Source organism: Cherax quadricarinatus, chromosome 83 (genome assembly GCF_038502225.1).
Source record: "Cherax quadricarinatus isolate ZL_2023a chromosome 83, ASM3850222v1, whole genome shotgun sequence".
NCBI classification, from domain to species: domain Eukaryota; kingdom Metazoa; phylum Arthropoda; class Malacostraca; order Decapoda; family Parastacidae; genus Cherax; species Cherax quadricarinatus.
Genome location: NC_091374.1, coordinates 5755254 through 5778019, shown reverse-complemented (window position 1 = coordinate 5778019; position 22766 = coordinate 5755254). Strand labels below are relative to the sequence as shown.

The window sequence follows — 22766 nt, the reverse complement described above, 5'->3', positions numbered from 1 at the left end:
CTGTTGGTAATCCCCCTTATGTGTGCTGGGAGGCAGTTGAACAGTCTTGGGCCCCTGACACTTATTGTATGGTCTCTTAACGTGCTAGTGACACCCCTGCTTTTCATTGGGGGGATGGTGCATCGTCTGCCAAGTCTTTTGCTTTCGTAGCGAGTGATTTTCGTGTGCAAGTTCGGTACTAGTCGCTCTAGGATTTTCCAGGTGTATATAATCATGTATCTCTCCCTCCTGTGTTCCAGGGAATACAGGTTTAGGAACCTCAAGCACTCCCAATAATTGAGGTGTTTTATCTCCGTTATGCGTGCCATGAAAGTTCTCTGTACATTTTCTAGGTTGGCAATTTCACCTGCCTTGAAAGGTGCTGTTAGTGTGCAGCAATATTCCAGCCTAGATAGAACAAGTGACCTGAAGAGTGTCATCATGGGCTTGGCCTCCCTAGTTTTGAAGGTTCTCATTATCCATCCTGTCATTTTTCTAGCAGATGCGATTGATACAATGTTATGGTCCTTGAAGGTGAGATCCTCCGACATGATCACTCCCAGGTCTTTGACGTTGGTGTTTCACTCTATTTTGTGGCCAGAATTTGTTTTGTACTCTGATGAAGATTTAATTTCCTCATGTTTACCACATCTGAGTAATTGAAATTTCTCATCATTGAACTTCATATTGTTTTCTGCAGCGCACTGAAAGATTTGGTTGATGTCTGCCTGGAGCTTTGCAGTGTCTGCAATGGAAGACACTGTCATGCAGATTCGGGTGTCATCTGAAAAGGAAGACACGGTGCTGTGGCTGACATCCTTGTCTATGTCGGATATGAGGATGTGGAACAAGATGGGAGCGAGTACTGTGCCTTGTGGAACAGAGCTTTTCACCGTAGCTGCCTCGGACTTTACTCTGTTGACGACTACTCTCTGTGTTCTGTTAGTGAGGAAATTATAGATCCATCGACCGACTTTTCCTGTTATTCCTTTAGCACGCATTTTGTGCGCTATTACGCCATGGTCACACTTGTCGAAGGCTTTTGCAAAGTCTGTATATATTACATCTGCATTCTTCTTATCTTCTAGTGCATTTAGGAACTTGTCGTAGTGATCCAATAGTTGAGACAGACAGGAGCGACCTGTTCTAAACCCATGTTGCCCTGGGTTGTGTAACTGATGGGTTTCTAGATGGGTGGTGATCTTGCTTCTTAGGACCCTTTCAAAGATTTTTATGATATGGGATGTTAGTGCTATTGGTCTGTAGTTCTTTGCTGTTGCTTTACTGCCCCCTTTGTGGAGTGGGGCTATGTCTGTTGTTTTTAGTAACTGTGGGACGACCCCCGTGTCCATGCTCCCTCTCCATAGGATGGAAAAGGCTCGTGATAGGGGCTTCTTGCAGTTCTTGATGAACACAGAGTTCCATGAGTCTGGCCCTGGGGCAGAGTGCATGGGCATGTCATTTATCGCCTGTTCGAAGTCATTTGGCGTCAGGATAACATCGGATAGGCTTGTGTTAATCAAATTTTGTGGCTCTCTCATAAAAAATTAATTTTGATCTTCGACTCTCAGTCTGGTTAGCGGCTTGCTAAAAACTGAGACATATTGGGACTTGAGTAGCTCACTCATTTCCTTGCTGTCATCTGTGTAGGACCCATCTTGTTTAAGTAGGGAGAGTGATTGGGACATCCCCGGGCAATCCAGATTCCATGGCAAACTACGCCACCGCCAAGAACCTCAACGGAATGGGATGGACCCCGGTACCCTTTCCCCTACCTAGGAACTAGCGTGCCTGTGGGGAAAAAAAAACCCAAAGGCCAAAAGGGAAGGGCAAAAGGGAGGGGTGGGGAGGAGGAGGAGGAAAGGAAAAAGGGAAGGATGGGATAGGGAATGGGGGATTGGGGGGTAATTAGGTTCGGTCTGAGGAAGGAGACCGACAGGTCTAATTCCTCAGACCAAGAGCCTCTTCACCACGCCAAGGAGCCCCCCTTGAAGAGGTACAGATGTGTATTGATTTATATCTTTGGTGTCACACTTTCAGTATCTATATAGTGACAGTTGACCAAAAATGACACATACTTTTCTCTGACAGGAAACCAGATGGCTGGGTCTGAATCACATGGTGGCGCTTCACTGCATGTCTACACAAGTATCTGTACAATGTGGTTGTGGTGATTCATCACCTTTATCTTGATTTGGTATGTTCTTTATATTCTGTAGATGTACTTGGGATTATTATAATCAAAGAAAGCGCTAAACCGACAAGGGTTATACAGCTCTGCGAGGTAGAAAATAGTGTTGGGGCTATAAACAGCTAGGTGGAGAGAGGATCAGAGGTGAGGGGGAGAAAAGGGGTGGAATAGACACTAAGGGTTATGTGTCAAAGTTCGTATAGTAAAACAGTTGCTGACAAAAAAGTAAAAAAGACAGGGCCGTCTGTAAGAAAAGAAGATAAGGTGAGTGTGGGAAGGCAGCAGTGTCGTTGGAGGTAAATCCTGGGGGAGGTCGCTGGTAAACCGGGTGGCCTGGTGGCTAAAGCTCCCGCTTCACACACGGTGGGCCCAGGTTCGATTCCTAGCGGGTGGAAACATTTCGATGCGTTTCCTTACACCTATTGTCCTGTTTACCTAGCAGCAAATAGGTACCTGGGTGTTAGTCGACTGTTGTGGGACCCCAATGGAAATAAGTTACAGTTCTCGATGACGCACTGACTTTCTTGGTTTATCCTGGGTGGCTAACCCACCGGGGTTAAAAAGCCTAACGAAATCTCATCTTATCTTGCAAGAAAGTGAAGAACCGAGAGAGGGACCTGACAATCCTCACAAAGAGGAATAGGGTGTTGTTCCATGAGATACCCATGTGTAAGGCGAGTATGGCCAATGCTGACACCGAAGAGTGCAGTCTCCCGAGTACGGCAATGGTGGTAAGAAGATGGCCACAAACCTAAAAGTGGTTTAAGAGTGCAATTTGTTATGGTGCATGCCCCACCACCGTTGTTGCCAACAGCTGTGAAGACGGGCAGAGATGACTAAAATAATCTCTGAACGGAATACCCCTATAGGAAACCGGAAGACAATGCACCGCTGACCACGCAGCAGCATCCGCCTGTTCATTACCTTCAAAACTCCACCTCCCCCTCCACCCTCCCAAATCTTTCACACATTCCATCCTTCTTCCTTCCCCATCTTACCAAAGCTCTGGTCAGCACCTCGTACCTTGCATTTCTCTGCACATCAACGTGTCTAGCGACCCAACAGAAAACGACGTCTTTGTTTTTGCTAGCCACACGGCGCAACCACAGATGAATAGTAAGGACTAATGGATGAGGGGAATTAAATTGTTTAATGGCTTGTAAAGCACTGAAGGAATCTGAAATGATCACGAACGTCGAAGGAGACATGTATGTAATAGAAGTGCTAAGAGGATGGCATACAACTCGGCAGTAAAAATACTAGCCGAGTCTAACAAATGACCCCTGACAGCATCGTCAGGGAATACCACCACAAACCCAACACAGTCAGAAGATTTAGAACCATCTGTATAAACAGCAACGGCATGAGCATGCGACCGTAAGTGATAAAGAAAAAGAGAGTGAGTAGTAGTCATAGGTAGAACTTTGGAGCACGGCAGTAGGATAGAACAGACACGAGCCTTTGGAACCTCCCAAGGGGAAAAGGAAAAAGGCAGACACTAAATGAACATACAAGGGAGGTAACTGGAAAAAGGACCGGAGTGAATGAAGAGAAAACAGTCGGAGTAAGCAGGGGCGTCGAACAAATAATGGGCTTATACTAACGTCCGAGACCAACCTATACGTACACGGAACACGAAGGTCATGAGCGCCGCCAAAGTAACGAAAACAATGAGCATCACGACGATCAGCTAAGGAAGGAACATTCGCCTCAGCATAGAGGCTTTCAACAGGGGATGAACGAAAGGCACCAAGGCATAAATATAGACCCTAATGATGATGGAGATCTAACTTAGAAAGAGTTGTAGGAGAAGCCCCAGAATAGACTTGGTCGCCATAATCCAGCTTGGACAAGACTAGGGTGGAATGCAAACAGAGGAGAGTTATGTGATCTGCTCCCCACGAACGATGAGCAAAAATTTTAAGGAGATTCTGCCGACCATGGCAAACTGCCTTCAAAGAGGAAATGTGAGGTTTCCATGTCAACCGGCGATCGAAGAGGCCAAGAAACCTGACTATCACATTTTGGAATACGTGACCCATGTAAATACAATGGAATATCTGGGATAAGAGGACGTCTAATGAAGGTAATTAAATGGGGTTTTGTACTAGAAAATTTAAAGCCATGAGAATAGGTATCAGTATGTCACCATTAAAGACACAGCATCAACAACACGGCCACTTGATACTGGAGTTCCACAGGGAAGTGTCCTTGGTCCCCTGCTCTACCTCATATACATCAATGATCTTCCAAACGTATCCCAACACCTGAAACCCATTCTCTTTGCTGACGACACGACTTATGTCATCTCTCACCCTAATCTTGCCACCCTCAACACCATCGTTAACGAGGAGCTGATCAAAATATAGACTTGGATGACAGCCAATAAACTTACGCTTAACACTGACAAAACCTACTATATCATGTTTGGTAGCAGAGCAGGAGTTGCGCAAATTAACATTAAGATCGACAACACACTAATTACCAGACATAATGAAGGCAAATTCCTAGGCCTATACCTTGACAACAACCTGAATTTCAGCACCCATATCCAACACATAACCAAAAAAGTATCCAAAACGGTTGGGATCCTCTCCAAGATACGATGCTACGTGCCGCAAAATGCCCTTCTCACACTATACCACTCACTCATTTATCCATACCTCACCTATGCTATTTGTGCTTGGGATCAACTGCAGCAACACACCTAAAGCTAATAACCCAACAAAAAGCCGCAGTAAGAATAATCACTAAATCCCATCCCTGGCAACACACACCCCCACTCTTCATGGATCTAAACTTACTCCCTGTTCAGTACATCCACACTTACTACTGTGCAATCTACATCTTCAGGACCTTAAATTCCAATATTAACCTTGACCTAAAATGCTTTCTTGATAGTTGTGACAGAACCCACAGGCATAACCTCAGACACAAACATCTCTATGGCATTCCCCGTGTCTGACTAAACCTTTACAAAAACTCAATATATGTCAAAGGCCCTAAAATCTGGAACACCCTACCTGAAAACTCTAGAACTGCAGACACATTCATCACCTTCAAAACTACCATTAGAAAACATCTTATCTCCCTGATACACCCCGTCAACTAACACGAATACCACCTGGTGGTTCACACTTACACTCACTCCCATTTGGCCATAAACAGAAATATTAATCTGAATCTTAAAATAATGAATCCAAACTAGTCATAAGTTAAACTATGATACTCCAATACTGAAACTATGTACTATGCCAAAACAAAAGCATTCACATTGCTAAACTCACAAACTAGTATTTAGTCACTCAGCCATAATACCAACTTACCTCATAATTTGTAATATTTTAAAATTAAGAATTAAACTAAGTCTGCCCGAAATGCCTAGCCATTCTAGGTGTTCTAGTGGTACACTGTAATTATTATTTTACTACATGTAAACCACACAATAACCAAATTCTGTAAACTCAGCATTGTAATTCTTATAGAGAATAAACTTTGAATTTGAATCGCATCCTGAAGGGAAGCTGCTACTAGGCGACAGTCAGCGCCTGCGTAAGCTATAGCTGAAGTCATCCACCAAGTGACCAAATATGCGATGGAAGAACGGAAGGTAGTGAATTTATAGCTAAGAGAAAAAGGATAGTGCTAAGGACACAACCTTGTGGGCCTCCCTCGGCTTGAACAAAATCTGAGGAAAGCGAGGCGCCAACACGGACACGAAAATGTTTGTCATATAAAGCAGCAAGGAAAGTTGGTAGATTACCACAGAGGCCTAAGGAGTGGGAGTGGGCCTGGGCTAAAATGTTATACCTCCAAGTGGTGTCATATGCTTTCTCAATATCAAAATAGACTGCTAGGATGGAGTGCTTGTTAGCAAAGGCATTTCACACAAAGGTATCTAAGTGGAGCAAGGAGTCCGAAGTAGAGCGGCCCTTGCGAAAGCCCTATTGATGAGAAGACTATTGAGAGTTTCAAAATACCGTACCAAACTGTCTATTCACCAATCGTTCCATCACCTTACAGACTACACTGGTCAGAGCAATGGGACAATAGCGAGAAGTATCAAGCCTCGAGGTGCCTGGTTTACGAAACTGTAGTACAATGGCAGATTTCCGTTGTTGAAGGAGAACTCCTCGCGTCCAAATAAGATTGAAAACACGCAAAAGGACTAAGCTGTACAATGCAGATGCTGTAGCATACCGATATGAATATCAGGCCCAGCTGTGGATGACTGGTGAGCAGAAAGCTCATGGAGACTGAAAGGTACATTATACGGCTCCATTCCATTAGAAAAGAAATCCAAGGGCAATTTCTCCTTGGTAGACAGACGTGAGAAATGAAGGACAGAGGTGAAGCCCTTGGGGGAGACAAACAAGATAGTTCCCGATTTCCGTGGCAACATCAAGAGGTTCCGCAACACTAACATCAGCATCCCACAAAACAGGAGCTGGGTCCGGAGCGTACTTGCTACACAACTTCTGTACCTTCTTCCAAACCTCACATATAGGGGAAGTCGAGGTAATGGTAGACACAGTTATGCCAACAAGCGCACTTAGAGTCTTGTATGAAGCGGCGAGCGACTTAAAAATCCAAGAGACGGTCCGAGGTCCGATTATACTGATACTGGTCCCAAGCAGCGTGTTTCAAATGTACCGCACGGGCACACGCAATCACCCAGGCACGCATGTCTGAGAATGCTTGCCTGAGGTTTGAGTAGAACGTGATGCTGTAGTCAAAACTAGGGTCGAAAACTGTTGCACCAGCTCATCAATAGAGGACAAAGAAGGGTCCTCACAAAAAAACAGTAAGACGAGTCCCAATGCGCTCGTCCAAACTACCAACGAGGGGTACGAGGCGGTCGGGAATACGTAGTAGAAGCAAGAATAGGAAAGTGATCACTGTCGTGCAAATCTGGAAGAACAGACCAAGCGTAATCAAATGCGATTTGTGAGGAGCAGATAAAAAGTTCAATGTAAGAGAGACTGAGTGCAAGAGTCAAAATGGGTGGGAGCACCCGTATTAAAAAAAAAAAAAAAAGAGGATAAGAAGTCTCCAACTGATCCCCACGAGTCACAGTGAGACCCTTCTCAATGATGATGGTGAGCGTTAAAATTACCTAACAAGATGGGCGGCGGTAGAAATAAAGAACGCAATATACGAGAGAGAATGCACAGGAAGGGCGGGAGATAGAGAGCAAACTGTATACCATCTGTGCAAACAAATACGGGCTGCAGCGTCCTCAATGGAGGACACTTATGCAAATTCGGGTGTCAAATGCAAAGGAAGACACGGTGCTGTAGCTTACCACTATCAAAACTAAGCACTAAACCCACAAGAGATGTCAAATATATAAGCCCAACATCAGGAAGACGGTTTTCAACACAGTCCATTGACACTGTTCATTAGAATTACGAATATGTGGCAAACGAGTATCTTTGGGCTAGTGTCCAGGGCGTTTCAAATAACAAGGTCCAAGCCACAATAACACGCAGTAACAATATTGTTTGTCCCTTAGTAATTACTAAGTGACAACCATGCTCCCTATCCCCTCCCCATCACCCTCCCACCAACAACAACTAATTATTCACCCCCAAACCAGCAGCCAACCCCCGACCCTTCCCCTTACCTACCATCCCCCTCCCCACAACAACCACTGACGTCATCCCCCCCCCCCTCCTCCAGGTCAATGGCGCCATTTAGCCATGGAGGTCAAGAATAGTGGCGCCACTAGTCACTCCTCTGCCATCCACCACACCATCAACACCTCCAGCTCTTCCAGTTCCATCAACCTGTGGTAATTAAAAAAAAATGATAGATCAGATTTGAAAGTATTTTAGCAATTTCTTTCTAAAAGATGTTTAAGGAAGCATTCTAAATACATAGATTTCAAACTACTGCTTACTGCAGTTCATGAATAATCTAGTAATGCCCATACTTTTACCTTTGCAGCTGTATAGCCCTTGTGGCTTAGCGCTTCTTTTTGATAATAATAATTTACCTTTGCAGACATTTTGGCGTGTTGCTGCTGGTGACTGTCAATGGTCCAAGTCGGACCGAAACGTCGTCGTAAGCTTCTCTCTTTTATGTGCGGGTTATTTGTACATGTCTGAAGACTTGCAGCTGCCCACAACACGGTCGTCACCACGCAGCAGCTGCCCACAACACGGTCGTCACCACACAGCAGCTGCCCACAACATGGTCGTCACCACACAGCAGCTGCCCACAACACGGTCGTCACCACACAGCAGCTGCCCACAACACGGTCGTCACCACACAGCAGCTGCCCACAACACGGTCGTCACCACACAGCAGCTGCCCACAACACGGTCACCACGCAGCAGCTGCCCACAACACGGTCGTCACCACACAGCAGCTGCCCACAACACGGTCGTCACCACACAGCAGCTGCCCACAACACGGTCGTCACCACACAGCAGCTGCCCACAACACGGTCGTCACCACACAGCAGCTGCCCACAACACGGTCGTCACCACACAGCAGCTGCCCACAACATGGTCGTCACCACACAGCAGCTGCCCACAAGGAGAAAATCTTCAACTTTATCGAATATTAACTTAATTAAAATGTAGAAAATTTATTGGTTGTTTTTTTCTTTATCACGGCAAAGAAATGTTAAAGGCACACAAAGGTGCTCAAGGAGCACAAAAATAGAAAAAGGAAATAATTGAGAAGCTTCAACTGCTGTATTTATCAGCAGAACATTCACACAATTCGGGAGCTTTAAGCTCGGGAAAAAAAAAATATATACCTACCCCAACACTACTAACAATAGTAGTACTGAGTCGGATAGCCTCAATACTGCCATTAGTAGTAGTTTGAGGTATGATACATTTTTAAATTTCATGACCTTGACTATCAGGAAGCTATGCATATCTTCACTGCAGTGTTGCGACAATGGGCAAACACTTCCGCATGCATAAGTCTTCTAACACAGGCTAATAGAACACTGGAGACATGCCGCAGAATCCTCCTGACAAACCAAACGGTCAACTAAACAAGTTGGAAAGTAAACTCGGTAACATACAACCTAACTAAACCTACTCATAATAATCCTTAAAAATAGGCGTCTAATGAGAAAAAACTGATTCAGGGGAGAGAGAAAAAAAAAACCTGATTGACTTCCATCGTCCTGTCCCCTGAGTGTTTACCGCTCCCTGCTCCCTCCCCCATTCAAACAATTTTACGTACGTGCACATTTACCCAAATAAAAAATTCCCATAACTACAGATACATTATCCACAGTGGTTATACACAACTTGGGGGATGTTAGATAATCAGGTTTGAGCTATGGAAGTGGAAGGTACTTGCAACTGCTTGTATCAAGATACCTTCACTAGTACAAAGACCCCTTGAAGGCCATCCAAATTTAACATCAAGGTAGGATCCTAACTAAGACATTGTATTTCCCCTACACTTCCACGTCCCTCATAGCACACTAGGCTAACAACCAACACTATGGGTTTTCTGACCAGTTGGAGTCCTGCCGTACACCGAGTTTCTTAACACACTGCTATGCTAGCCTGAATTCATAACCTACCTTACCTGCCAGTTATAGCTGGCATCCTAGACAACCTGAGGACCACTACATTCAAGCCCCCACTCTCTAACTTTGCTGGGTTAGAAACCCAGAAATAGAGGTAATCCTATTCTCACTAATACCAATCTATACCACCCCCTCCCTAACTATACTCATCAGCATCAATGTTAGAGAATCCTTTCTGCCGACTAACACTTCACTTCAGATCAGAGGTTTTCATTATTTTCATCATTAACGTCTGCTGCCAGAAGAGTTAGCTTGTAAGTAGTGAAGTCTATCAAACGGCAATTCTCAACGCTAATACTTTTATATTAATAGGAACCTGAACGCCGCTTAAATTTTCCAAAATAATGAAATTGTGTAAACTCAATAATCAATATTTAACTTTGCACAGTTTGGCCAAAGGCATAAAAAACGTAGAACACCCACCACAACCACTACCCAAAGCCCGAAACCCACCAACATCCCCACGGAAACCACGTGCAATAACAGATTGCAGACAGCTACTGAAGGTCGTTGGTGGGTTCCCAGGCCCACAGTTCTACGTAATCTATGCCTTCAGGGGAGATTACTCTCCCCTGCTATATGCATTCATAATGCATATAGCAGATGCTCCAGTTCTATTCTTAACCTAATTACCTAAATATATTTTTTTTATTTATTTTATTTATTTCCAATTTGAGCACACATACAGAGGTACAAAACTACTTACAGTACACTTATGGAAACCAACAATGGAGAAGCGATTCGAGACGATCTTTTGGTTTCTCTTGGACGAGTATCAAGTCAGACCAAGTCAAAAAGTATAATAGACCACAAGACAGGTCGCAAAAACAATGAGGGGGGGGGGGGGTGAAATTACGAAGGACGTCAGGCGACCAAGTTTCAAAAAACAGTACTAATGGCATACACTGGAGTCGTAAGCGCTAAACCCACAAGGCTATGCTACTGAAAATATTTTTGGGACTTCGAAGCATAAAATTACTTGGCCAGGCCCTCTACAACCCTACTGAAAATAGGAAAATGTAGTTAATTCCACATTTCTAAGTAATTATTATTGATTTTTTCCGGCTATAATACATTCTGCCTAAGGAAAATTTATTGTGAAGCTAAAACTTCGGCTGTGTAGTTTTCAAAATAGGTAAGACAAATGAGTGGTTTTGAGTTGAACCTGCCTAACATGGGCCAATAGGCTTGCTTCAGTGCCTGAATGGATATGCCTGATTTAATAGGCTTTCCTTACACCCGGCACCAAGGCCTCTACCCTCACCACACTAAACTATCTCAGTATAATTATTAACCCGGTAGATTAACACAATTACACAAGTCAGGATGGCATCCATGTCATTTTTATTAGGGTATTTATACTCCCCCAGGTTGCGACCCCTACCAGTAGGCCTGCTGAAGTGTTCCTCCTTTCTCATGTGAACAGTGTCAATGGATATAAGGGAACATGCCCACTTGTGCCCGGGATCGAATCCCGGCTCTTCACTTAACGCCACTAGCATCTAAGCCATGGTACACCATATACACATTTCATCTCAGCTTCCTGCAGCCTTGCAGGATGGCTAGAGACTACATAATAAATATATTACACTAACAAAACTTTCCCAAAATCTAATAAGTCTTTAATTCTAAGATTTACAACCTATTTCTCCAACTTTTATCTCCACCCTATTCAAGGTAACCTATATAATACATTCCTCATTATTTCCTGGCCAGAGATTTCATCTCTGGTCGTGAGAAGCTAATACTTAGCACTAAGCTATTTTTGATATCAATTACTTACAATCTTTCCTATATACCCTCACCACCACCTTCCCACCTAATACAATTAATATCTGCTTCAATAACCAAACTTCAGTGGACTTATATCCTGTAAATACCTTACAAATGGGCCCTGCTCACCTCTAACGACGTCTCCAACTGCTGCATCTCCACATAATACTAAATGTTATGAGTCAGATCATTTACTAGTGTGGTTGTCTCCACCCCTCAGACTGGTCAGTGTTGCCGTGTTGATCAATGTTGCAGCAGACACAGCCAGGCACATCAATCCTCAGTTACCACACCTGAACAAAACACATTCACATTATAACCATGAACATTACACAACATTTAAAGGTAAAAATTACCTTGTAATATAAATAGTAACATTACTGCCTGACTGATATAAACATTAATGTTTAACATAGTAATATTTTTCTTTAATAAATATTTCTTTCACATAAACCTGATGACTAATAATTTGTTTAAATGAGTTTATATCTGGATCACAAGGCGCAAGTTCCTTGGATCAAGAGACCAAGCTATTTTTCAATAATGGAAAAAATAACCCAGAACTGGATACACTATTATGGGTTATGTAACGCCTAGTGTGAGAGTTATTGTTTGATCAGAGGAAGGGGAGCAGCTCCAGTTCCTCGCATCAAAACCCATCCACTAAGGTCAATCCCCCGCCTCCCTCCAAGACAGACCCCAGAGAAAATTAAGACAATATATTAATAATTTAGTGACCAAACTGGTGGTGAGGACCAGGAGCTGCAGGCCAACTCTGCTGTAGTCCTGACAAATACGTCGCCAGACAATTCTTACCTAAATAACGTGTATTAAAAGGATGAAGAAGCGGTAAAGCCGGCAGGGGGGGATGCAGGAGGAGGAGCAATGTGCCTCCCCTGTAGAACCACTGAAGTTCAACTGACCTTCAGTGGCCTTGAGGTTGGTCACTGTCCTGATCTTCACTATAACACCGTCACTGATAACCTGACTAACTCTGAGTACCACCACTAGATGGCACTACTACACCCTCTACCAGTACTACTCATGGTGGAGCGCTCAACCCGTGGGGGTCATGGACCACCTGGGAGGATAAGTTCACTCTCAGGTGGCATAGATCATATTGTTAGGTAAGACACATATGCAACAGTTAGGTATCTTTATTTCGAAACGTTTCGCCTACACAGTAGGCTTCTTCAGTCGAGTACAGAAAAGTTGATAGAAGCAGAAGATACTTGAAGACGATGTAATCAGTCCATCACCCTTAAAGTTTTGAGGTGGTCAGTCCCTCAGTCTGGAGAAGAGCATTGTTCCAAAGTATGAAACAATATGGAGATTAAGTGACAGGATGGAGCCTTAAATAGCGCCATCCTGTCACTTAATCTCCATATTGTTTCATACTTTGGAACAATGCTCTTCTCCAGACTGAGGGACTGACCACCTCAAAACTTTAAGGGTGATGGACTGATTACATCGTCTTCAAGTATCTTCTGCTTCTATCAACTTTTCTGTACTCGACTGAAGAAGCCTACTGTGTAGGCGAAACGTTTCGAAATAAAGATACCTAACTGTTGCATATGTGTCTTACCTAACAACCTGTCGGTATTTTATACCATTTTAATGTTCAATAGATCATATTCCTTGGATGTGATCCATGCCACCACCACCTTCAGTTGTTCTGAATCGAGACGAAGGACTGACTCTCCAAATACGATTTTGTGACATTGGGTATTGTCAAGAGGCTTCGAGGAGCTCTGGTTGTACTTATTGCATGATGGAAAAAATAGATGAGGGACTGACAACCTCAAATCTACATCTTCAATGGTGATGGACTGGTTACATTGTTTTCACATCTCTACTGCTCCTGCCTACTTTCTGTACTCGACTGAAGAAGCCTACCGTGTAGGCGGAACGTTTCGGAATAAAGATGCCTAAATGTTGCCTAGTACAGGATTATATATGGATTGGAGAGTCAAGTGGAGAAGTGGTTGGATTTGAGACGGGCCTTCGCCTTGTTGAAGTGTCCACTTGCTTGTCCAAGCAGGATATGGCTGCAACAGAAATATTATTATTATCATGGGGAACGCTAAACCCGTAGGGATTATACAGCGCCTATGGGGGGTGTGGAAGGTATCACACTCAAATAACCCACATATTGGAGAGAGGAGCTTACGACGATGTTTCGGTCCCACTTGGACTCTCTTCTATACGCGGGTTATTTGTGTAGTATTCCAGTCACGGTATTGTGCCTTTTTTTTTTTGTTATTCAGACTCAGTTCAGGGAACTGGAGCACATTATTATTATAATCAAAAAGAAGCGCTAAGCCACAAGGAACTGGAGCACAGATCCAGTTCCCCGGATCAAGAGCCCCTCACCAGGGGTGCAGTTGAATTAAAGAAAAACTTTATTCACAATATGCGGTAAACTTACACGGGTCATCAAGAGACACGAGGCAGAGGGAAATTATCAGGCATAGTAGTGGTTTGGAGAATTGAGACCTTTATGCAAATGTTTTGTTAGTGGGATGAATTGTAAAGGACCTGCCTAGTATGGGCCAACAGGCCTGCTGCAGTGTTCCTCCTTTCTTATGTTCTTATATGGGAATCTTTATTGAAGAAACGTTTCGCCACAGTGGCTTCGTCAGTCCAATACAAAGCAGGAAGGTATATGGAGAGGAGAAGTTCAGCCTAGAATCCATGTGTTCAGTCATCACTGTTGTAGGAAGTATAGCATAGGGCCAGAGAGGTAGCTTATATACTGCTTATAAACTTGTCGGTTTTCAAAACCAATTATCACATAGTAGTGGTGATGCGCTAACTAGGAAAGTCAAAACTGTAATAAATAAATTTCAAAGTCAGTGTCTGTTAAATTTAGGGCTTTCTGAAACGGCAGACCAGGATGGGAGAGCACCCAGGAACCGAAGAATGAAATCTACACATTGATAGATGATGCAATTAAAAGGTTTTTATCTATCAACGGAAAGATTATTCACAGGGAGAGCTAAACCCGTAAGCTGGGGTGAAAATGGAAGGCATACCGGCTCGATTCAAGGAATTAGTGATAACGTCCAATTTCTTAGAACGAAGGGCCCTTCAGCATCAAGGAGCCTCCTTTGACAGTAGTTTACTAGAAGATAAGAGTTTCTTCGGATTTTTAACCCCGGAGGGTTAGCCACCCAGGATAACAAAAGAAAGTCGGTGTGTCATCGAGGACTGTCTTATTTCCATTGTGATCCTCAATCTTGTCCTCCAGGATGCGACCCACACCAGTCGACTAACACCCAGGTACCTACTTGCTGCTAGGTGAACATGACAACAGGGGTAAGAAAACACGTCGAAATGTTTTCACCCCGCCGGGAATCGAACCCGGGCCCTCCGTGTGTGAAGCGAAAGAGTTAGCCACCAGGCAAAATTACTATAATCATGGGGAAGCGCAAAGCCCGTAGGATTACACAGCGCCTGTGTATTATTATTATTATAATCAAAAAGAAGCGCTAAGCCACAAGGACTATACAGCGCTGCAGGGCAGGAAGGAAGCGAGGGCATCAGGTGGCAAAAGGGAGATGGATGAGTAATAGGTTACGGAAAACAGCGGGGCAGTGGATGGTGAAAGGGTAAAGGGCATCAAGAGACTGAACTAGAAAGGGCTGAGGGGAGTGCGAAAAGTATCATCAGAGTTTGTGGAGTAAATCAGTCGTTGTCAAGAAGTCAATGAGAGAGTCAGGATTAAAGGAGGGTCCATCAGCAAGAAGGGAAGGTAAAGAGAGAGTAGTAGAACGAAGACGACGTTGGAGGTAAATTCTGCGTGCTCGTTGATAGAGAGGGCAGTCTAACAGAATGTGGCTAATCGATACTGGAACTTGACACTGCTCACAGAGAGGAACAGGGTGCCTCTCCATGAGATACCCATGAGTAAGACGAGTGTGGCCAATGCGAAGGCGGGAGAGAGTGGTCCCCCAACCTCGGCACTGATGACAAGAAGACGGCCAGTAACCTATGCTCGGTTTAATAGAATGAAGTTTGTTACCGAGCAGAGTTGACCAACGTTGTTGCCAACGGGTGCGAAGGTGGGTAGCTATTGCAGCAAAATAGTCCAGAAATGGAACACCTCGATAGGAAATTGGTAGGTCATGTACTGCTGACCGCGCAGCAGTGTCTGCCTGTTCATTGCCCTGTACGTCGACATGACCAGGGACCCAACAAAAAACAATATCTTTATGTTTGGTAGAGATACGGCATAGCCAAAGTTGGATACGGAGAACTAGGAGATGAGATGTATCAAATTTTCGTATAGCCTGTAGAGCACTAAGGGAGTCTGAGACTACTACAAATGATGACACAGGCATAGATGCGATACGAATAAGTGCTGCAAGAATGGCATACAGTTCAGCAGTAAAAATGCTAGCTGAAGATAGTAAATGCCCCCGCACGACGCTGTCCGGAAACACAGCTGCGAATCCGATGCCGTCTGAAGACTTAGAGCCATCTGTGTACACAGCGGTGGCATGAGAATGGGAGTGGAAGTGATCAAGAAAAAGAGAGCGGGAAGCCACCGTAGGCAGTTGAGCTTTCGAGCAAGGGAGTGAGAAAGAACAGACCCGAACAGCTGGAACTTCCCAGGGGGGTAGGGAAAAGTGAGATGCTACATGAACATATAAAGGTGGTAACTGAAGGGAAGACAAGAGTGAATGTAGGCGAAGAGAAAAGGGACGGAGCAAACAGGGGCGGCGAACGAATAAAGAATGTCTACTAATATCGGTGACCATTCTATAAATGGAAGGATTGTGTAGATCGTGAGAGCGTACATAGTAGTGAAGGCAATGGGCATCACGGCGATCAGACAAGGATGGAACATTTGCTTCTGTATAGAGGCTCTCAACAGGGGAAGAGCGAAAAGCACCAAGGCACAAACGTAAGCCTTGGTGATGGATAGAGTTAAGGCTAGAGAGAGTAGCAGGAGAGGCCGCGGAATAAATCTGGTCACCATAATCGAGTTTCGATAAAACGAGGGCTGAATGTAGGCGAAGCAGAGTTCGACGATCAGCTCCACAGGAAAGATGAGCAAGGGTTTTAAGAAGGTTTAGCCGGCTGTGACAAGTTGCCTTCAGAGAGGTAATGTGAGGTTTCCAGGATAACCGACGGTCAAAGAGAAGGCCTAGAAACCTGACTGTATCACGTTCGGGGATACGGGAGCCATAGAGATACAAAGGATGATCGGAGATAACAGAGCGTCTAGTGAAAGTAATTTGGTGAGTTTTGGTACTTGAAAATTTAAACCCATGCGTGGTGGCCCAATTGGAAACACGGTCGACCACATGCTGGAGAGAAACTGCAATAAGGTGACAGTCAGCGCCTGCACAAGCAATAGCGAAGTCATCAACATAGAATGATGACCAAATATTGGGTGGAAGAACAGAGGCCAAATCATTTATAGCAAGGAGAAAAAGTGTTGTGCTTAGAACACATACCTGAGGGACACCTTCAGCTTCGACGAAGTCCGGGGAAAGAACGTTATTGACTCGAACACGGAAATGTCTGAAAGTTAAAAAGTTCTTAAGGAAGGATGGTAGATTGCCTCGAAGGCCTAAGGAATGGGCCTGGGCCAAAATATTATACCTCCAAGTTGTGTCATATGCCTTCTCAAGGTCAAAAAATATGGCAATAACTGAGTGATTATTCGCAAAGGCATTACGAACATACGTATCCAAGCGTAGTAAGGGGTCTAAGGTAGAACGACCCTTACGAAAGCCATATTGACTAGCGGAGAGACTGTTGTGAGTCTCTAAATACCACATTAAACGTCGATTTACGAGGCGTTCCATCACTTTGCAAACTGCACTAGTAAGAGCGATGGGGCGATAGTGGGAGGCATCATGTCCTGTAGTACCCGGTTTGCGGAAAGGGAGAACAATGGCAGATTTCCACAGCTGGGGAAGAACTCCTTGTGCCCAAATAAGATTGAAGAGGTGTAATAGGACTACAAGGGCTGACCGATGTAAATGTTGTAACATACGAATATGAATGTCGTCAGGCCCAGCTGCCGATGATCGGCAAGCTGAGCGTGTTGCCTCCAGTTCTTGAAGTGTAAAAGGCACATTATACTGTTCTTCTCTGAGAGAAGAAAAGTCCAAGGGTACTAACTCTCTGGCAGACTTTGAGGAAAGAAATGAGGGGCATAGATGGAGCCCTCGGGAAATACGGACCAGATGCGTGCCAAGTTCAATGCCAACGTCGAGAGGGTTTACTACATCAACACCAGTGACCCGTAGAACAGGAGCCAGGTCAGGTGAGTATTTACCACTCAATTTCCTCACTTTTTTCCAGACTGCACTCATAGAAGAAGCAGAGGTGATGGTGGAAACATAGTCTCGCCAACAAGTGCGTTTAGCTTCACGGATGACACGGCGAGCGATCGCACGCTTCTGCTTAAAATCAACAAGTCTCTCAGCGGTTCTATTGTACCGGTACCTGCCCCATGCAGCACGTTTCAGACGTACTGCACGAGCACAAGCAGGAGACCACCAAGGCACGCACTTCTGAGAATGCCTGCCTGAGGTTTGGGGTATAGAATGAGAAGCTGCAGTATAAACTGATGTCGAGAAGATGTGTAGGAGCTCATCAATGGAGGATGAAGAAGGAACCTCACTAAAAGCAGTGAGGTGTGAGTAAAGATCCCAATTTGCCCGATCAAATTGCCAGCGAGGGCTACGGAAAGGTGGTGAATAGGAAGGAGAAGTAAGAATGATCGGAAAATGATCGCTGTCATGTAAGTCTGGTAGAACAGACCAGGTGAAGTCTAGTGCAGTGGAGGAAGAGCAGACTGATAGATCGATGCAAGAGAGAGTATGAGTACGAGGATCAAAATGGGTGGGAGTACCCGTATTTAAAACATGGAGGGGGTGAGAGGCGAGAAAAGCCTCCAACTGAATGCCACGTGAGTCACAATGAGACCCCCCCCAGAGGAAATGGTGGGCATTAAAATCACCAAGTAACAGAAGTGGTGGTGGTAAGGATGAAACAAGAAAGGCAAAGTCTGGGATAGAAAATGCTCGAGAAGGAGAGAGATATAAAGAACATATTGTAAACCACTTATTCAAGTGGATACGGGCTGCAGTGTAATGCAGCGAGGTATGGACAAATAGTTGACAGTACGGAATATCATTGCGTAGAAGAAGGGCACTTTCATTAAAGGTCCCATCTGAGAAAGGATCCGAAGAATACAATAAATTATAGCCTGAGATAGGTTGGAAAACAGCCGAGTGTAATTTTGGTTCTTGTAAGCAAGCACCAACAGGGAAAAACCTGGAAAGCAACATCTGAAGCTCACCCCGATTACCCCTGAGGCCGCGGATATTCCACTGTAAATAGGCCATGATTGGCGACGAAGAAAATATCAGGAATCTGTAGGTAAAGGCACCTACGGACTAGAGGGGATAGCAAAGTCAACGTGTGGTGGCATTGGAAGATGTTCAAGTAGCGAAGGAACGGAGCGTTGCGAAGAATGGGGTTGTGAAGATGGAAGAGAGGGGAGAGAAGGAACAGGAAGTGAATCAGTGTCCATTGAAGGTTTAGTCTCTGCAATATATTCTGAAATGGCTTCAAGTGTTTCTGAATTCAAAGATGTATGGGAGACCATATTGGAGATAGGAGGAGGAGGGTGAGTAAAGATTGGGACAGTAATGGACTGTACCAAAGTAGAGGGGGAGGGAAAAGTGTAAGGGACTGGAGATGAAGTGTGGGGGGGGACAGAAGAGGCAGAAACCTGGGAGGTGGCAGAAGAGGGAGAAACTTGGGAGGGGACGGGGGTGGAAGGCATAGTACGAGGAGGAGGGTGAATCTCCACACTTGTAATAGAGCCAGAGAGAGGGGAAGAACTAGGTACAGAGACTGGAAAGGTAAAGTGTGGAGGTGGAAGGGAAGGAAGGGGCAAAGAAGATTCGAGCAATGTGGATTTTTTGGACTTCTGAGTAGAGGGGTGATTGGTATTAGGTGTCGTACGAGGTCTTGTCGATACTGGGGCTTGTGAGGAAGGACGCGAAGATGTGAGAACAGACTGAGTTGTAGTCGGGACATCAGAGCCAAGGACAGCAAAAGGATTAGATGCCGTAATGGCTATGGGAGGGGTAACAACAGAGGAGGCTGCAGAAGATGGGACCCCAGAAGTGGGGGGATGTTTGGAAACACGAGAATAAGAAACACGGGGTAGTCTCCCTTGGAGGCGGAGATGAGTAACTGCCATAGCATAAGGGAGACCTTCCGCCTCTTTGAGGCAACGAATTTCACGTTCATTTAAGTAGACCTGGCAACGGCGGGAGTACGAAGGGTGAGCTTCATTACAATTAAGGCAAGATGGAGGTTGACTGCAAGATGTATTAGAATGGTCGTCGGCACCACAGACTGGGCATTCGGCCATAGATCTGCAATATTTCGCTGGGTGACCAAAACGTCAGCAATTTCTACATTGTTGCGGTGTAGGTATCACCCTTTGAACTTGTAACCGATGTCCCGCGACATATACAGAGGACGGGAGTTCTCGGCTGTCAAAAGTTAAACGAGCCACATTGCAAGGGTAACGTCTCCGCCCCCGGGCAGGAAGGACATAAGTGTCTACTTTGAGGATTGGGAGATCCTGGAGTTCCAGCTGTTCAAAAATGTCATTGCCACATGACTGGAAATTCTGTTGGACTATGGTATGGGGCAGAATGACAGTACCACTACAAGAATTGAGAGAAAGATGTTTTTCAATAGTGATAGGAGTAGTATCGATATTCGAAAGGAGAGAAAGATCATGAGCTTGGGTAGCATTCTGGACAGTGACGATGCGCGTACCACTCTTGAGAGCATGAAATGAAATATCTCTTGCCAACATGACGCAGGAGCGCTTTGCCAATACTACGGTCAGAAAGGTAGGCAGAAGTTGGTCTTAAAGTAAAGAATTTAGTCCATTGTGTGGTCCGAAACTGAGCGTGGAGAGGGAGTGCTTGACGTGTCAGTTTTTTCCGAGTAGAATGGGAAGGTAACGAAGGAGCATCATCAGGAGATTGACGTTGGCGTTTAGGAGTAGGACCGGAGTTGGTCCGGCATGAAATGGGCGGGCGATTCGAAAATTGCCGTACCGTAGAGGGAGAAGCCGGAAGCATAGTCAAAGGAGAGCGGAGTTCAGACAAATCGAAGGAGTCAGTCGAAGCCCCGGTACCTGAAGCGGGTGAGGAAACAGCACCAGCAAGAGGTACAGGGGCATCAGGAGTGTCCGAAGAGTGGTCTAAACACAAGGCAGGGTCAGAATGGGGTGCAGTATCAAGAAGGGGCCCGGGGGTAGTGGTTTCATGGACTAGGGCTGCCATGGTTAGGTTACTCCTTTGCTTTTTGTTTTTAAGAAAAAAAAAAAGATGAAAAGAAAAGAAAAATAAAAAAAGAATAAAAAAAGGGGGGAGCGGGGAGGAATAGTTCCCAGGAGGAATGAAAGGGCCGGAAATCTCCCTCCGCGCCCAAGAGGACCTCAACACCGCTAGTAGCGCAGATGCAGCATGGAACCCGTGCCATACCCTACCCTTCATGCCAGTAAACCAGCAATCCGGGATAGCAACCTCACATCTGCCGAGCTACCTCGGTGGACAAAAGAGAGGGCGGCCGGATATCCGCCACAAAGCATACCTCCTTCGGCCACCACCCCCGGAATCCGAAAGGTGGCTTCCAGATTATTATTATAATCAAGGGGGAAGCGCTAAACCCGGAGGATTATACAGCGCCTGGGGGGGGATGTGGAAGGCATTCAGGCTTAATTAGGGGAACTGGAGCACAGAGATACACCCGTCGCCCAAAAGACACCCAAAGCTACTCCGGGATACCGGAGAGGGATCGGGACATCCCCAGGCAATCCAGATTCCACGGCAAACTACGCCACCGCCAAGAACCTCAACGGAATGGGATGGACCCCGGTGTCCTTTCCCCTACCTAGGAACTAGCGCACCTGTGGGAGAAATCCCGAAGGCCAAAAAGAGGAAGGGCAAAAGGGAGGGGTGAGGAGGAGGAGGAGGAATGGAAAAAGGGGAGGATGGGGAGGATGGGATAGGGGAGGGGAGAATGGGGGGTAATTAGGTTCGGTCTGAGGAAGAAGACCGACAGGGCTAATTCCTCAGACCAAGAGCCTCTTCACCACGCCAAGGAGCCCCCCTTGAAGAGGCAGTGCCTGTGTAGATGGAAGGCATTCAGGCTCAATTCAGGGAACTGGAGCAGATCCAATTCCTTAGAACAAGAGCCCCTCACCAGCATCAATTATTATTATTAAATCAAGGGGGAAGCGCTAAACCCGGAGGATTATACAGCACCTGGGGGGGGGATGTGGAAGGCATTCAGGCTTAATTCGGGGAACTGGAACACAAGATCCAATTCCCTAAATCAAGAGCCCCTCACCAGCATCAAGAAACCTTCCTTGAGGGGCTGAAGATGTGTAACGAATTACATTATTATAATCAAAAAGAAGCGCTAAGCCACAAGGACTATACAGCAACGAATTACATAATTTAGATTTTGATAGACAAATGCATTTATGAGGGAGCGATAAACCAGTAGTGATTATACAGCGCCTTTGGAAAAGAGGGGGATTATAATGAAGCGCTGAACCTACAAGGATCATACAGCGCAGCGGAGCAGGGCATAGTGCAGGGCTAGAGTAGCAATAGGAAGTGTTAAATTATTATAATCAAAGGAAAGTGCTAAGCCGACAAGGATCATGCAGCGAGGAGTGCTAGAAGTATCAAAATACGTACAGAAAATCAGTTGCTGTCCAAGTCAACGAGCGAGTCAAAGGTCTGTCAGTCAGCACGGCGGGAAGATAAAGTGGGGCTAGGGGGTGCCCATTCAGGGAACTTTAGCACAAAGATCAAGAACACCTCACCAGCATCAAGGAACCTAGCTTGGACAAATGAACCTAAAGGTATCTCAAGCCGCTAGATTATAATAAACAAGCGCTAACCCTACAAGGGTTAAGTCCGTAGAATATTTCCTGTTGAACAGAAATGCAGACTGGACACTGGATATTAATTCTTTATTCAGGAAAGCACTAAACTTCCCTTTGAATTTATATATAATAAAGCGCTAAACCACAAGGGTCATACAACGCAGAGGAGCAAGGAAGGATGCAGGGGTATTGGGTAGCAAGAGGGAGAGATGATTATGTTTAGTGCAGTGGGGCAGTGGATAGTGCAGGGATAGATGGTAGCAAGATGAGGTAGAAAATTTATATAGCACTTTGGGCGAAGG

The 22766-nt window shown here is 45.2% G+C and overlaps 1 long non-coding RNA gene across 1 annotated transcript; it reads right to left on the bottom strand.

The window, feature by feature from the left end:
* Window positions 1-7822: 7822 nt before the first annotated feature.
* Window positions 7823-12640, bottom strand: LOC138855149 (uncharacterized). Its single transcript, XR_011394303.1, has 4 exons — window positions 12324-12640; window positions 11637-11800; window positions 8169-8703; window positions 7823-7959 (listed from the first exon to the last, which is right to left on the bottom strand). It is a non-coding gene; the product is annotated as an uncharacterized lncRNA (long non-coding RNA).
* Between the last annotated feature and the right edge of the window lie 10126 nt (window positions 12641-22766).